At 43.6% G+C, this 15,100-nt stretch overlaps 1 protein-coding gene across 17 annotated transcripts in view; it reads right to left on the minus strand.

Moving 5' to 3' along the window:
• The window catches only part of Rbms3 (RNA binding motif, single stranded interacting protein 3), a 786,929-nt gene that overhangs the window by 668,906 nt on the left and 102,923 nt on the right, over positions 1–15,100 (minus strand). The window lies entirely within an intron of this gene.

Below are 15,100 nucleotides of genomic sequence, written 5' to 3' on the forward strand. Positions count from 1 at the left end.
TTGCCGCACTGTGGCCAGGCATTAAGTCGATCCCTCTCTGCTGCCTTCCTCCTCTGTGATTGCCGATATTCATCTCCCAGAGAAAACCACCTTCCCTCTATATTTCACCTTCCTCAGACTTCAATGTCTTTGCCTTCTTTGTGGAACTCAGAAACAAAGGACGTCTAGTCTCATGCCGACCCCAGAGACATTCTTATCAGATGTGCAAAGCATTCTTTGGATAGAAGGGATGTGATATAAATAAGGAAATGTAATCAGAACAACACCAAAGTAATTCGCAGACCCAGACACTGGGCCTCCAAGATGAACACAGGAAGTAACATTTTACCCTAGTAAACTCGATGTTTTCATTTCCAGTTACTAAACTTAACCAGACCCTGCTACTATGTTTGTTCTTAAACTCAGTTGCTACAAAGTACTATGCAGTACAGACTTCTTTTTTCTTTGATTTTACTTCTCTCTCTCTTCCACTTCTGTCTCGTTCTCTCCTCCCTTTCCTTCTCCGTGTGTGTGTGTGTGTGTGTGTGTGTGTGTGTGTGTGTGTGTGTGTGTGTGTGTATGTGTTCCAGTATTTGCGTGTGTGGGTGGAGGCTAGAGGTCAACCTCAGGTATTTTTCCCCAGGAGCTGTCCACCTTGTTTCTTTGGGGAAAGTTCTCACTGGAACCCAAACCTGGCTGATCAGGCTGGGCTGACTGCTCTGCAGGCCCCAGGAACTCTTGCCTTTACCTCTGCAGCATTGCTATTAAAGGCTCATGTCCCCCTCTCTGGCTTTTAACATGGGAGCTGGGGATTTGAACTCAGGTCCTCATGCTTTAACAGCAAGCCTTTACCCACAGAGTCATCCCTGCATCTCTGTAAAAGTGAGTTTCCAGAAAGATTTATTTTTATTTTAGATGTATGGATGTTTGTCTGTACAAGGTGTGCTGCTTAAAAGTGCCTGATGCCCCCTTCAACTTAGCATATGGGTGGCAGACAGAGGACAACTATCCGGAGCATAAGAAGAGTCCTGATGGAGGACTGTGAGATGACTTCCTGGTGGCAGTGGGAACCCAAAGCCCCTGCTGGGTTCTAAGAGGGTGTCAAGAGGAAATGCTTCATTCTTCTTTGGCCAAGTGTGAGGGCACCTTTTCAATCCAAGCTCACGTAAGGCAGCCATTGTATCACCTCATGGAGGGGAACAGAGTTGGGAGGTGGTTCAGTCTGTGAGTGAATGGGACATGGCATGAGGACCCAAGTTTGGATTCTCAGCACCCACATAAGAAGCTGGTCATGGTGGCTCACATCTGTAATTCTAACCGGTCCTGAAAGAAACAAGCAGATTCCCATAGCTCACTGGCCAGCCATTCTAGCCAATCCGTGAGCTCCAGGTTCAGTGAGACCTTGTCTCAAAATATAAAGGGAAGAGAGATTGACAAAGATATTGGAGGTCAATTTGTGGCCTTCCTATACATGCATACACGCGCGCGCGCGCGCGCGCGCGCGCGCGCAAATATTTTAAAGGAGCAGAATGTACTGCACATGAGTTTAAGCAGAGAGAGGCTGCAGAGTGAAGCCACCCACAGACTCTCGGGTTATTAGGAATCCAACCAGCCACATGGTAAGCAGCTCAAGGATGTGTTAGAGGAAGCTAAGAAGATCAGAAATTCACCAACTTAATAGTCAGTAATTGTCTATTTCTAATGCAACATAATCCAGAGTGACCAGACAGTGGCAGCTAAATCGTCTTGACCAATGAGCTTCGTGTCTGTAAAACGTGGTGCAGAGTATAAAGAGCCATGATGCCGACAAAAGAACCACAAGCATGAATGACTTGCTGGGCGTGTGGCAAATGTCCATCACTGGGGAAGCATTAGGAGACAACACCTTCGACATGAAAGCGCCTAGTGTAGATCAGAGATAAGCTCGCACAGACTCAGAGAATACTGTTGGAGAGCCAGGCATTGTCTCAGCCCTGAAATCTCAACACGCAGGAAGCAGAGGAAGAAGGGTCATAGGAGCTCAAGGTCAGCCTGGGTTACACAGAGCTTCAGGCCAGACTGGGAAAAAAGAATGAGATGCCAGAGAGAAAGAAAGGAGGAGGGAAGAGGGAGACGCAGAGGAGTGTGGGGAGACAGAGAGGGAGGGGGAGGAGAGGGAAGGAAAAGGGAGGGAGAGGTGATTATTGAAGAGCATATCTAACTATCAATATTGGTTAATACAGAGAGTTCTCTAACGGCCTAGTGCTGTGTTGAGAGCTTATTGGCTTCCCCTTGATGGGGTTTGGACAGCTCAATGCACTATTTTGTAATAGAAATCCTTCCAAATTGTTCAAGAATTAGGAAGATAGAAACTATATTTTCTATAAATATTAACAATAGTAATGTAATTAAAATGTGATACATAAAAATCACTACAAACAAAGCCTAAAAGATTCTGCCTAGGATAGAAAATTTAAAAGAAGTCCAACTGGAAATCACATTTCGATTGAGGTTGACGTTTTCATGCCATCCTATAGTGGTCTGCTTCGATGTTCTCGTGTGTGCCCAAGTGCGGAGGCTCTTTAATTCTCTGGAGCACCGTTTGAAACTCTCTCTCTCGCTGTTTCCCTTCCCCTTTAAATGTACAGTGTGAGTGTGTGCGCATCTGTGTCTTTGTGTCTGCCACGGCGTACTGTAGAAGTGAGAGGAGAGTCTCAGGAGTCCACTCTCTGAGCCCACCGGGTAGGTTCCAGGGATAGAACTTAGGTCACACGTGGTGGCCTTACCCACTGAGCATCTCAAGGACCCATCATCTTAGGCGCACATTCATATCCTGTTAGCTACTTAGTCATACAGGGAAGTTATTTTATACTTTACAGAATTGTAAGTGTTTCAAAATTCTGAAAAATCTACTACCTCACCATTGGAGTAGGTGTGTGGCACATGCGAGACACACAGAACAGGGCTGCTTAATTCATCCCGGAAACCCACCAATAGAATATTAGATCCTACAGAGAGGTTCAAATGACGAAACCTGTGATCCAAGCTGAAAGAGTGTTATGAGACCAACCAAGATATAAATCTGAGTATCCCTCTACCATAAATATATTAAGATGTAGACAGCCCAGCCATGTTCAAAAAGAGCTGAGACGAATTCACCACCAAGCCCTAATAGGAGAAAGTCAAACACCAATTTCCTTCTACTTTGAAGGAAAAGTAAGTGGGAAAAACGCACAAACAAACAACAACAAAAGACACTACAGGGAGGACCCAAAAGTTCAAAGGTAAAAAGAAGGGAGATTTTTCAGAGCAAAAGGCAAAGAGTCAAAGGAGACAGATCCACCTCAAAGCCTTAATTATAGGAGGAATGAGGGAAGGGAGGGATGGATGGAAGAAATAGAAGCTAAATCAGAGAATGAAAAATGAATGAATGAATGAATGAATAAGTAAATAAATAAATAAGTAAATAAGCCCAAGGAAAGCAATCAAGCAAGTCATAGACATACACAGGACAAACACAAAAGGGACATCGCGTGTGACCACCATCCTGAGATGAACATAGGTGGAGAGGTATGTCCTGAGACCATGGCAGAAAGGAAAGAACAGAAACAGTAAAACTACCAGCCAACCTTTCTGGGACCTACTGAGATCTGGACACCATCTCCCTGGGCTCCACCCATCTGAGGTATCCTTGGGCTAAAAGAGCCCATTGGACACTATTACTTACAGAGCCTCTGTTGGCCTGGTTATTGAGTCTCAGGACATATTAGTGGTTTTTAAATATCACTTCTGCTCAGCTCACAGTTTGCACATGTTACATTATTGTTCTGTCCTCCAGTCTATACAAAACAGCACTGTTCACAATTATACTATAGGACACTACAGATGGGCATGACTAATTTACACACAGAACTGCCCAGAGAGATAAATTTTTTTAGAAAAAAAGGATTCTAATGATTCTTTCTGGAAAACATTTATTTTTCTAAACCAAAGTTCCAGGAAGACTCTTAGACAGGCCCTCCTTGTGAACGCATAAGGAGACGGTTGAAACAGTAAGGTCGTTAGCAGAAGTTGGGGAGTTGGTTCAAGTGCCATGAGGATCTGGTTCAGTCTCCAGAATTCATAACACCTGTGCTTCAAATACAAAGTCAGGTGGCTCTACGGGGCTCCTTGGGCTGCCAGCCTGGCTACCTGGCAGATTCCAGGTCTGGTGAGAGACCCTGTCACAACAAAAACAAGATTGCTGCCCCCTGAGCACTAATGTGTGGCATTGTCTTCTGGCTTTCTCTGTGTGTGTGCCTTTCTCTCTGTCTCTCAAGAATGACAAACATTGCCAAACTCTGTTGTACATTTCAAACTGAAACAGATCATCGACTGTCCATACCAGCTTGACTGCTTTCCTTTCAAGACACCAAGAACCTTAGCTCCTTTGACTTCTACCTACTTTAGGTTTTGCCCCAAGATGGCCTCCTACTCATAAATGCCTTTCCCCTTGCCAAGCAGCTCTTCTTGACTGCTTTTGGAAAGAAAACCAATCATCTTCTCCAAGGACAGTTAGGGGACACAAAGACCCGATGCTCTTCCCCTCTTAACTTCCCAGGTCCCTTTCGCTTGGTTTCCCATGAGCCACTCATTAAGGAGAAGCTGTCAAACTGTTCCGCTCTTGTCATGTTTGGCAGCCACATAACAAAGTGATCTGAAGATCACTGCCCTCCACGGGGCAAATACTTCTTAAAAAATCATTAGGGGTTAATTAGAACAAATCAATCAGTAGGATTCTGAAAGGATGTTCTTGAGAGTAACAGAGGGAAGGAGGCAGATACATTGCTTTTGTGACAAGCCGGCAGTGTGTCTCAAAGCACAAAAAGATGCAACTCTTGTGTGACAGAAACTGAAAAGATACCAGCCCCTGTCACTTTGGTAAGAGCTGTCTCTGTGAGCCACCCATGGCCTGAGAGAACAGATCCAACCCATGGCCTGAGGGAGTAAATCCAACCCTTGGGCTAAGTGGACAGATCCAACCTATGTGCCCGAGGGAACAGATCTGTGACTCCCTAGGAATGCCTTGCTCCTCTCCATTTCTGTCATTATATAGTTTCAGAGAAAATCAGAGGCACCAAAATATGCCTGTAACTGTTTTAGGAGTGTGTGCTTGTATTCTCTATATGGAAGAGATTTTAAAAGACGATTCATTGAACCTCCAAGTGAAGTTCAGTGTGTAGCTAATGATCCTGTTTAAGGCAGCTATGAGCCTACAAGATGGGTCAGCAGGTATTGAGGTAAGACCCTGGAAATGAATGGGCAAGGTGATATACCCCTAAAACCCCATCATTCCACCATTGGGGCTGACAAGGGAAGGTTGTGAATTAGAATAGAACAAGACATACTCCCTCTTGCTTAAAAAAATAAGAATGAAAGGAAGCTCTATGAAGAACGGAAGGAAGCAGACTTCTTGGAGCACAGAGACAGGATCTCTAGGTGGCCTTGATTACTCTGTGAAAGCAATGCTGGGTCTGGTTGAAATGTACACACATGGAGACACATGTCCCTTAGGAGGAACATGGACTCTGCATAACAAGAGAACTTGCCCAGGGTGCGTCAACTGTGGAATCTGTTAGAACTGAAGCAACTAGCAATTCTGACGTGTGATGTTACTTTGAGAAGAATCTAGAAAAAATCACCCAATAGCAAAATTATCATGACCCCGATTTGCCTCCTAGCTGTACTACAAGCTGGCAGCCGGAGGAAACCCAGCTCCATTCAGATCTGTTTCTGATGGACAACTCCAATAAGCAGAAATGGATTTGATGAACTTGGCACTCAGACTTGGACCTTGCAGCTCTTTCTCACTGCTACAGGTCAATCCAATGTGTCCGCTTTGGTCAACCAAAGACTGTCCTGTCAGAGACATTTTCCAATAAAGATCCCTTGAAAGCACAAAGGCCACAGCAAATGGAAGTAAAGGCCCAAAGTGAAAATGTCTGGTTTCTTTGGAAACTCTGTTGTGCCGTGTGGCGTTTTTCTGGAAGGTGTCTTGTGAAAGGCTATTTTGGCGAAACAGACACATGAGAGAGCATGTAATGTTTTCCTGGAGCAGATGGTTGAGAGGACACATGATGTTTGGAAGGAGTATAAATGGAACCCCATAAACAGTGAGAGGTTTCTCTTGCATTGCAACGCCATGTAATTCTTCCCTGGTCTTAGCTGGGCTTCACTGGTCTTCACTTTGTAGAGAGAAACCTGCCAAAGAACTTCTTGTGTTCCGGCTGACTCTTGTCACTTTTGTTGACTCACAGCGATTCAGCAGAGCCTTGTGGTTTCTGCTGGCTTGAGCCGCAGCTCCTGATTCTCGTTTGGTGTTTGTTATTGGCCTGGACTGCCACTACTGATTTGTATTTGGTGTTTGCTATTGGTCCGAACTGCTGGTACCCTGACAACAACGAGTGGTATTGACCCAAAGCTTCTAAACAGGTCCACGACACCCTTTTCCTATAAATGTTCTTTTCCCCCCTACCTCTGGTCAGTGGGCTAGAAGGGAGGATGAAGTGTTCAAGAACCCTAAATAAAATTGGTTTGGAGAAAAATCGAAGCCTACGAAGGCCACCCACGAAAATAGTGTGTGACACAAAAAGGTCCTACTAAATTAAAGTGGAACCGGAAAGCAAACAAAATCTTGGTGTGTTCTATTTACCATCTCACTTAGTGTGATGGCCTGGGAGCCTCAAAACAGTGTGTCCACAACTCTTTTTTTAAACTTTGCAAGAATACAGTATTCAAAAGGGGAGCTCAAATTTACAAGAATGCATAGACCAGGCTGGCTTGCTTGAAGCCAAAGTGTTTCAGAAGCAAAGTGACCAGAATTTCTTTCAAAGCTGAAGGGATACTATTAGAATGGTCTTTTTCAGAATCCCATAATGTATATTAAAAATGCAATATTCTAAATCCAAGAAAGGACTAGGAATTGGTGTGCCTTGCATCAGACAAGAGACCAGGGGCCGAAATTCAACAGTGGGATTGGCTTGACCCTCAAAAGAACAATCTTCCAAACAAAGAAAAGATGTTTTCTTATTCTAAAGAAATTAGATATCGAAATTAACAATTATATCATAGGAGGTCTTGTAAGGGCTGGTTTTCTATAAAACAATCTTGGGCTATTTTAAATCAATTCAATAGATGAACTGAATTGTCACAAAATGACATGCTTCAAACCAACCTAAACTTCGTAGTCCTTTCTCCTGATTCATCTACTCAACGCTATCTGATCATTGAAAAGGGGACTTGATCAGATTTCAGGACACTATTGTCTACTTAGGTGCTGAATAAATTCTGGCAACATAAGAGTTTACACACATCAGCAAATCCGTCAAATATGACATAAAAAATCATTTAAAATGTTTTATCTGGTTTAAAACAATCATGTAGCTACAACTGCATTTCCATTTTCTTCCACACTGAATTGTCTCCAGTCAGTAAAACTGACTTAGTCAAGTGGACAACACATGGGAGACAGGAGGAGCTGAAAAGAGCAAGGGCTGTTCTTACACAGGGCCCAGGTTTGGTTCCCAGCACCCACACGTCAGCTCACAACCATCTGCAGTTCCAGTTCTGATAATCTCTCACCTTCTTCTTCACGAATACATGCCTTGCACAGACTCACTCAGGATCACACAGCTTCATACAAATAAAATAGACATGCCTTAAAATAAAACCATGGGAAGACAGGATCTCGAGAATCCTCACTCAACTCATAAGTGACCAATGTCCAGGGCAGAAATAGTCAGCCAAAGTAAGGTGAGAGAAGGATTGCTCACAGCCGGCTCTTCGAGGGAGGCATGAAATCACTTTATGCTGTTAACAATTACCCTGTGTCTGTTTGGTTTGTGTGTGCAAGTGCAGGGGTGTGTACACCGTAGCATATGAGTGGAGGTAGGTCAAAGGGCAACTTTGGGGGCTCATTTCCCTCCTTCTACTGTGGGATCTGGGCAGTCAACTCAGGAAGCCAGGTTTAAATCCTTGCACAGCCCTTCTACAGTCTGAGCCATCCTGCCAGCCCTGTGCCAGTGTGCTAACTCTGAACTGTGAAAGGAAAGTCAAGTCTAGCAGGTGGATAGGCTAGCTCATGGGCAGAAGCAAAGGTTTCCCCCTAATGGCTGTCTTCCCTTCCTGCCTGCTCCTAACGTAAACATATAATCACAAATAGAAAAATAACAACTCGTGCGCTGGATCATACAAAACCAACACAGGGCTGCCAAAGTTTAAGAGGAAAATTATTAAAAAATGGGGTCATTCTGTGATAATTTTGTCTCATTAATTCAGCTTAGAGGAGTTCTTTTTTGGGGGCTGTGTGTAGTAGAATGGTCTCCAGCAAGAAAAAGAAAAGTAGTTTCCAGAGAGGATTCTCAAATGTAACTCACTGGGTTGAGACGTCTTTGAGGTATTCCTGGTTTCCCCCTCTATAATACCATGCTCTAAGTAATGGTAGTGTTTTGTCCGCGTATCCAAGGTTCCTATTAGACTTGGGAATTTGTACATTTTGCAAACCCAGTTCTAAATATAATTTCGTCTCTCAATGGTTGTCTCCACATTCACTTTAGCACCCACATCCACTCATGAATGAAGAGCATTTAGTGTTTTCAGTGACATGAATCAGTTTTTTTTCTCTTCCAAACTTGTCCCTAGTCACGAGCTGCTCCTCCTTCACCTTATGGACCGGAAGGTACGGAGCTCACTGGGAGCCTTGGATAAGCACTAACTGAATCTGCTCAGAAGAGAGGACTTTAACCACCACAGAAACACCCGTCACGGAGATGATTAAATGATGCCTGTCGTTTTGTCCCACCCCTTTCCACCCACTCCCTAGTGATGGATGGGTTCCTCTCAGTGTTTGGGATTCAGATGTGAAGGGCACAACTAAATTTGTCAAACTCCTATACCCTGCAAAGCGGCATTGGACTGTTCTGTGGAGAGCATCAAAGAACCAAACAAAAAGTTGTGGAAAGCACCAAATGCAGGTCACCTCCCAATGCCAACAGGACACCAAAGAAGACCCAGCTGTCTGTAAAGAGGATTTCCAAACATTAAAGTGTGCAGGGGTCAGGGTGAATGAAACTGGCCAACAGACCTATGCCTCGGCAGGTAGAGCAGAGAATGCCCAATGGAAAAAAGGAACCATTTCGTTTACACCCATTCTCTTCGTAACTGGGATGTATGAAAGGTTGAACTATCGTACCACAAAGCTATATTCATATGTCTGAATCTAAACAGTATTATTTAATGAGTAATAAAACATGAATAGGAAACAAACAAAAATTCTTTGTGCACAAATTGACTGCCAATATCAACTTGAAAGCAAAAGTCAGCTCACCTCTGACCCTGCCCCCAGCTTCGCTTTTGTTTTGTGTGTTTGTTTCTTTTTTGAATGTCTAAAGTCTAAAATCTGAAACTAAATAGCCAGTTCTATAGACACTTCCAGGGACCCTGGAAACAGTCACCAACCATATGTCTTACATTTAGATACTATAGTTTATTATGTATTAACTATTATATATCCTAATATAAGTTTGTTTTTATTATTATTTGTGTGTGAGTGCGTGAGACAGTAAGTGTGACCATGGAGGTAAGAGGACAACAACCTTGGGAACCCCTCCTCACCTTCTACCTCTTTTAAGACCCGGTCTCTTTGCCACAGCATTGGCTAGGCTGCCTGACCCACCAGCTTCTGGAGGGTCTGCTGTCTTCATTTCTCTTCTCTACTTTAGGAACACTGGGATAACAGAACCTTGGTCCTGCAGTCCCATGGACTGTGGGGATCCGAACACGGATCAGCAGGCTTGAACATTGGGACATCTTCCCAGCCTGACGTGTTAGCCTTTATTAATCCTACAGACCTATAACCTCCAGGCAACCAACATTAATACCAAATACCATAAAGGGCCCACAAATTCTTCTCTACAACACCACCAGAACAGCAACAGAGGCAAAGCACGTGGCCTTATGTGCTGTTTTCTAGTTTTTAACAACGTCAGTGCGAATGTCATAGTCCCTCAAAGCCATGCAGTATATTTCCCCATTATCTTACAAAACAAATACGCTGTTTCCCATTTTATCTCTAAGATATTGAACCTTATGACATGCCAATATTTTCCTTAGAGGTAAATGCCTTGAAGGTTTTCTGACAAGAATCCCAAAGATTGAAGTATTCTAAAAATCAAGAAGGAAGACATGAAAAGGTTACTCCTAATGTCAAGAAGGAATGTGAAACTTGCCTTTGAATGGGTGTTAGGAGAGTCACTCAGATTTGCTTTTGCATATCTGTCATTCCCAATGAGTAGGTGTGTGTCTCCTAATTAAACGTCCCACACTAGGGCACACACAGGCATGTTTTTTAAACAATTGTTAGCATTCATCTGTTTCCATTTCCAGAAAACATATTTTTTCCCAAGCACAGCCAAAACAGTTCAATGTTTTCCCACTACTGCAAAAAAAAAAAAAAAAAATAGTAACACGAATCCTGAAGATACAGCTCAGCCCACAGCCCCACTCTCTGTTGTTCTCTCTCAGGCCCATCTGCACTCTGGCTTTGCAACAGCTATAGCATAAAAAAACGCCTTTTCTCACATGCCGTGGCTATTACACTGGTTAATCACATACAGCTGTGGTGCAGGAGACTGTTACAAAACAATTCCAATCTCGTACTGGAAGCCAAACTCGGACAAACGCCCACTACTTATTCTGAATAAAAAGTTCGACACCAAAAAAAAAAAAAGTTTCTTTTCAAAGAAATAGACGTATGTTCTTCAAATCTGACAGGGGCGCCATCACGGCGAACCTCTCCCCACCAAAGTACTGGTAATAATGTCAAAGGAGATTTGTGAAAAATCGCAGTAGTATAAAAAACGAAGTCTTCCAGAATTCCTGAGGCCAAAAAGACCCGGAATGAACTTGCATCGCCACCCTCCCCCCTTTGTGTCCCTTCCTGAAAAGTGCCCTTGTCCCCAGCTTCAGAAGAGAGCTTACTCCCTCCTGTAAAAAGTTCTTCTATTGCATAATTCAGTTATTTCTTTTGCAAGTGGGGAGAAAATGAAAGAGAGGTGCTCCAGGAAGGACCTAACGGTGCTCCCTTGAAGCTCCGAGTCCAGAGAAAGTAAGAAGTTCCTGTACAATCTGACCTCTGTTGAAGAAGACATTTTAAGGAGATAAAACTGCATTATCTAGACAAGACAGCAAAACCTGCACCAGGCTGCACCCACATCCACTGAAGCCTAAAGATCTGCAGGATCGAGGAACTGAGTGTAGAGAGTAAATCCTTGTGGCTGATCTTTTTTTTCTTTTACTTAAAACAAATTAAAATTCTGCACACTTAAAAATAAGGCAAACAAGATTTATCACATTCTCGTGCTACCCTTCGTCTCCACTCCTAAGCAAAGGAAAATATTTGAAATTATAGCTAAATATTCCATAGCTGAAACTTTTGGGGTTTTTGTTGTTGTTGTTGTTTGTTTGTTTCTGTGTTTTGTTTGTTTGCTTGTTCGTTTTCAATAGAAAACCAGTTTTGTATGTTTCGAGCTTTCAAAGGAAAACAGAACTTAGGAGTTTGCAGGGCTGTTTTCAAACAACTGGCAGGTTACCAAAGACTAGCTATCAGTGCAAAGCCCAGGCAGGAAGCAGGAAGAAATTCCAGCCTCCCTCCCTCCCTCCCTCTCTCTCTCTCTCTCCCTCCCTTCTTCCCTCCCTCCTTCCAGGAGGCTTCCGTTCCTGTGCCTACAGGACAACTGTGTGAGGAGTGATTCTGCTTTTGAAGGATCTGAACATCCACAGGTTTGAAGGTCCCTTTGCCCTCTAGAAGTCCCCTTTCTTTGCCTACTCTTCCTGTATTGGCTTTTTCCATGATACGACCCATGTCTACGACATAACTGAAGCTAGACTCTTAGTGGGAGGCAGCAAGCTGGGCTGCCAACGATGGTAGTTGAAGCTGACGTAGCTATACAGTGGGTGAGCCTTGCCCTTACTCCTGATCCCACTTTGACTGTCACCTGAGTGCCTTTAGCCAGAGGAACCCAGGAAGGGTCTGTTAGTCTTGACCCCTTTTGTAAGACTTTCTGCAGAAACCCAATGGCCAGAGAGGGGGACACAGTTCTGCTCGATGGGCCAGGAGAGAGGTCTGTGAACCTACAAGGTTATGTAAAAGCAAGAGAGGAGACACCAGCTGGGGGCTCTTTTGGAAGTTTGAGGAACATGATTAAAGTTTTCCGAATACTACGTTAAGAGAGAAACAGCCGTTTCTCAACCCCACTATCCAGGAATACCCATTCCCTAAGCAGTGAGCAGGCTTATCACCCTTCCCTAGCTTTCTCTTTTCAACCGATTTATTGACTGTTGGGTGTGTTGCTACTGTTGTTGTTGTTGTTGATGATGATGATGATGATGATGATGATGATGACGATGATGATTTTGATGATGTTGTTCACCCTACCCCTACCCAACATGCCTCAGATTCACAGGAGAATGTACCTGGATTCTTGGAACCCAACTCCAATGGGTGGATTTTCTGAAGACTTGGAAAATGTGGTGTGGTAACAGTCAATGCCAGGGAGATAATGTACTGTTTTCAGATCACTTGTCTCTAAAGCTACAGGTGGGTCTCCAGACCCATCCAAGCAATGGCTTACTTTGAAAAACTTTTTAAAGATCAAGCCACTTCACATGTTTAAATATTACAGCATGTCATTGGTTTTTTTATTCTCTGTTTTATATATAAATACAATATAATATATATCAAAAAACAGAGAGAGTCAGAATACTTAGAGATATGAGCACAGCCCAGTAGCATAGCCACACATCATCACTACAGCCAAGGGTCAAGCGCCGTTTCATTTACATACATGATATTGTTGTGCAGCTAAGGCCATGTAACCGTTACTCTCTTATTTAGGCTACATGTATGTTTTGTCTCCTATGAAGCATTTTAAGGATCTGAAGAATCATTCTAGGAGATGAAACAGAATGAGTTGATTCCTAGTTTTGTTTAATTAGAGCAAAGTAGTACGTTAGGCTCTCCCGTATTGGGAAACAACAAGAAAGAAGTGGGAAAATATCGCATCCCCAAACTACAGTGTGCATTTGAGGAAGTGGAAGGCCTCGATTTTGAGGATACTAATTTCATGTTGTTTTCACACAGGCAACTAGAACTTGTGTCCAACATTTTACTATTTAAATTCAAAGCAGGGGCCCCGGGGGTTCTTTGTGTTTGCTTTGGGTTTTATGAAAATGATGCTAAACACTGTTTTTGATTCTTTAAATATTCCGAGAAAATCCCACCCCTCCTGCCCAACCCACACAAGACCTCTTATGTATTAGGAAGGAAAGACACTTGACTTTAAACAACCCTTGAAGGTCTGCTATCCCCGGGATGTGACTTTGATCAAGCGTAGGATTCTATTTCTATCAAATATAAGTATTCTTTATTTGTGAACATGGTTCCCATTGGCTGTGACGATAACCTTAAGTTGCAACTAGGTGTCAATGCTGGAACAGTGGGTTCCATGAATTTTATCTAGGCTCATCAAATAAATAGAAGTGTAGCACCCTCCCTGTTAACTGATCATGAATACTGTTCTGAGACAGGTAGGTATGAGAGGAGCAAAGGTCCTGTGGAAACTGTACTCTACTGCCCTCCATGCTTCCGACAAGGCTTTCTTGTATCAGATTAAGTCTGTCAGAAAGTCCCCACCTGCTCAGATAGAACAACACACTCATACTTCCTCAGAACCTAACCTTTCACATCTCTACTTTCTCGGGATGTCACCAATGTCTGTCATTCCAGAGGCACCAAGACAATCCGTGTCAACTAGGCTGCCACGCTGAAACTCCACAACATAACCGTCAAGATGAGCTACCATGAAAGCCCAGGAAGCTGATTTTATGTTCCTTTCTGGCTCTGATCTGATTACTCAAATATCAGCTTAGGATGCCTAACTGAGCTAACTTCTTAATAATGTTGCAGATGCTGACGTCTTTGGCTGCTCCCAAGTAATAAAACCCAGAGACGAGACGCTGTCAGGGTCTGTGGGGCACTAATGCCACACAGGACCCCAAACAGACTTGAGAAACCTCTCAGTTTTCTTCAGGCAAAACACTTCAAATCACCATTGAGCTCTTTCCCCACTACCCTTTCTGTCTCTGTTGTCTCTGTCTCTGTCTCTGTCTCTGTCTCTGTCTCTGTCTCTGTCTCTGTCTCTCCCTCCCTACCTCCCTCTTTTTCTTCACTCCCTCCCTTTCCCACCGTGGCTCACCCAGCACCCTGTATCTTTAACTCAACCCAGCATTCATCATTCCCTGTTAGTAATACTACATTAAAAGCAACCCAGGAGAAAAACAAAACAGAAACCCCAACTATTTCACTCCAACTTCAATCAAAAGTTTCTCCTGTGGTTGTGCATGGCACTAGGAAACCAGAACCAGCACGAAGCACAATTTGGGGAAACATTTGGAAAAATTTAGCCAAATGAGTAAAAGGTTTGGAATGTTTGATATTTTTCGGCCAACCCTGAAGCTTATTGCTTTTGTCTCTTTGCGGAGAAAAAAAAAATGACCGTGGATATCCTTCTCCTATTTTAAACTTTGACCTTTTCTTTAAAGTAGTAGGCAGCATTCTGTACCAAGTTGCCCAAAGAGTTAATACTTAGGGCACCAGGCAGGAGGGCTAGTCTATTTAAGCAGTGGCAGCCCAAACTAACTGGGCACAAAGGCAGACAGCAAAGTGAGCCGACCTTGGAGGGGTAGGGCATAGCATAGAGTGATGGAAAAATGGGGGGAAAAGGAAAAAAAAAAAGGAGCACCAGCCTTTAATGCAATCCCAAGAGGCTGTTGTCCAGTTTGGTCCTCAAATGGGCATTGTCTGACGAGACAGAGTAAATGGGAGGTAACCTCAGCGTGAATCACCAACCCCTGATCGTGCCAGGGAACCCAGTGACAGCACACACTGCTCAACCGTGCCCTCCTTGCTTTCGCATGTGGAGTTACTGAGAAGATGGAGGGGTTAGGTTAATTCATGACGAAATCCGAGTATCCGATATGGTACTCCCCCCTCCAATCGAGTCCAATCGAATTGACAGATTGGAGCATGGAGCCCTCACCTCACCTC

Source organism: Rattus norvegicus, chromosome 8, assembly GCF_036323735.1.
Source record: "Rattus norvegicus strain BN/NHsdMcwi chromosome 8, GRCr8, whole genome shotgun sequence".
Taxonomy (NCBI): Eukaryota; Metazoa; Chordata; class Mammalia; order Rodentia; family Muridae; genus Rattus; species Rattus norvegicus.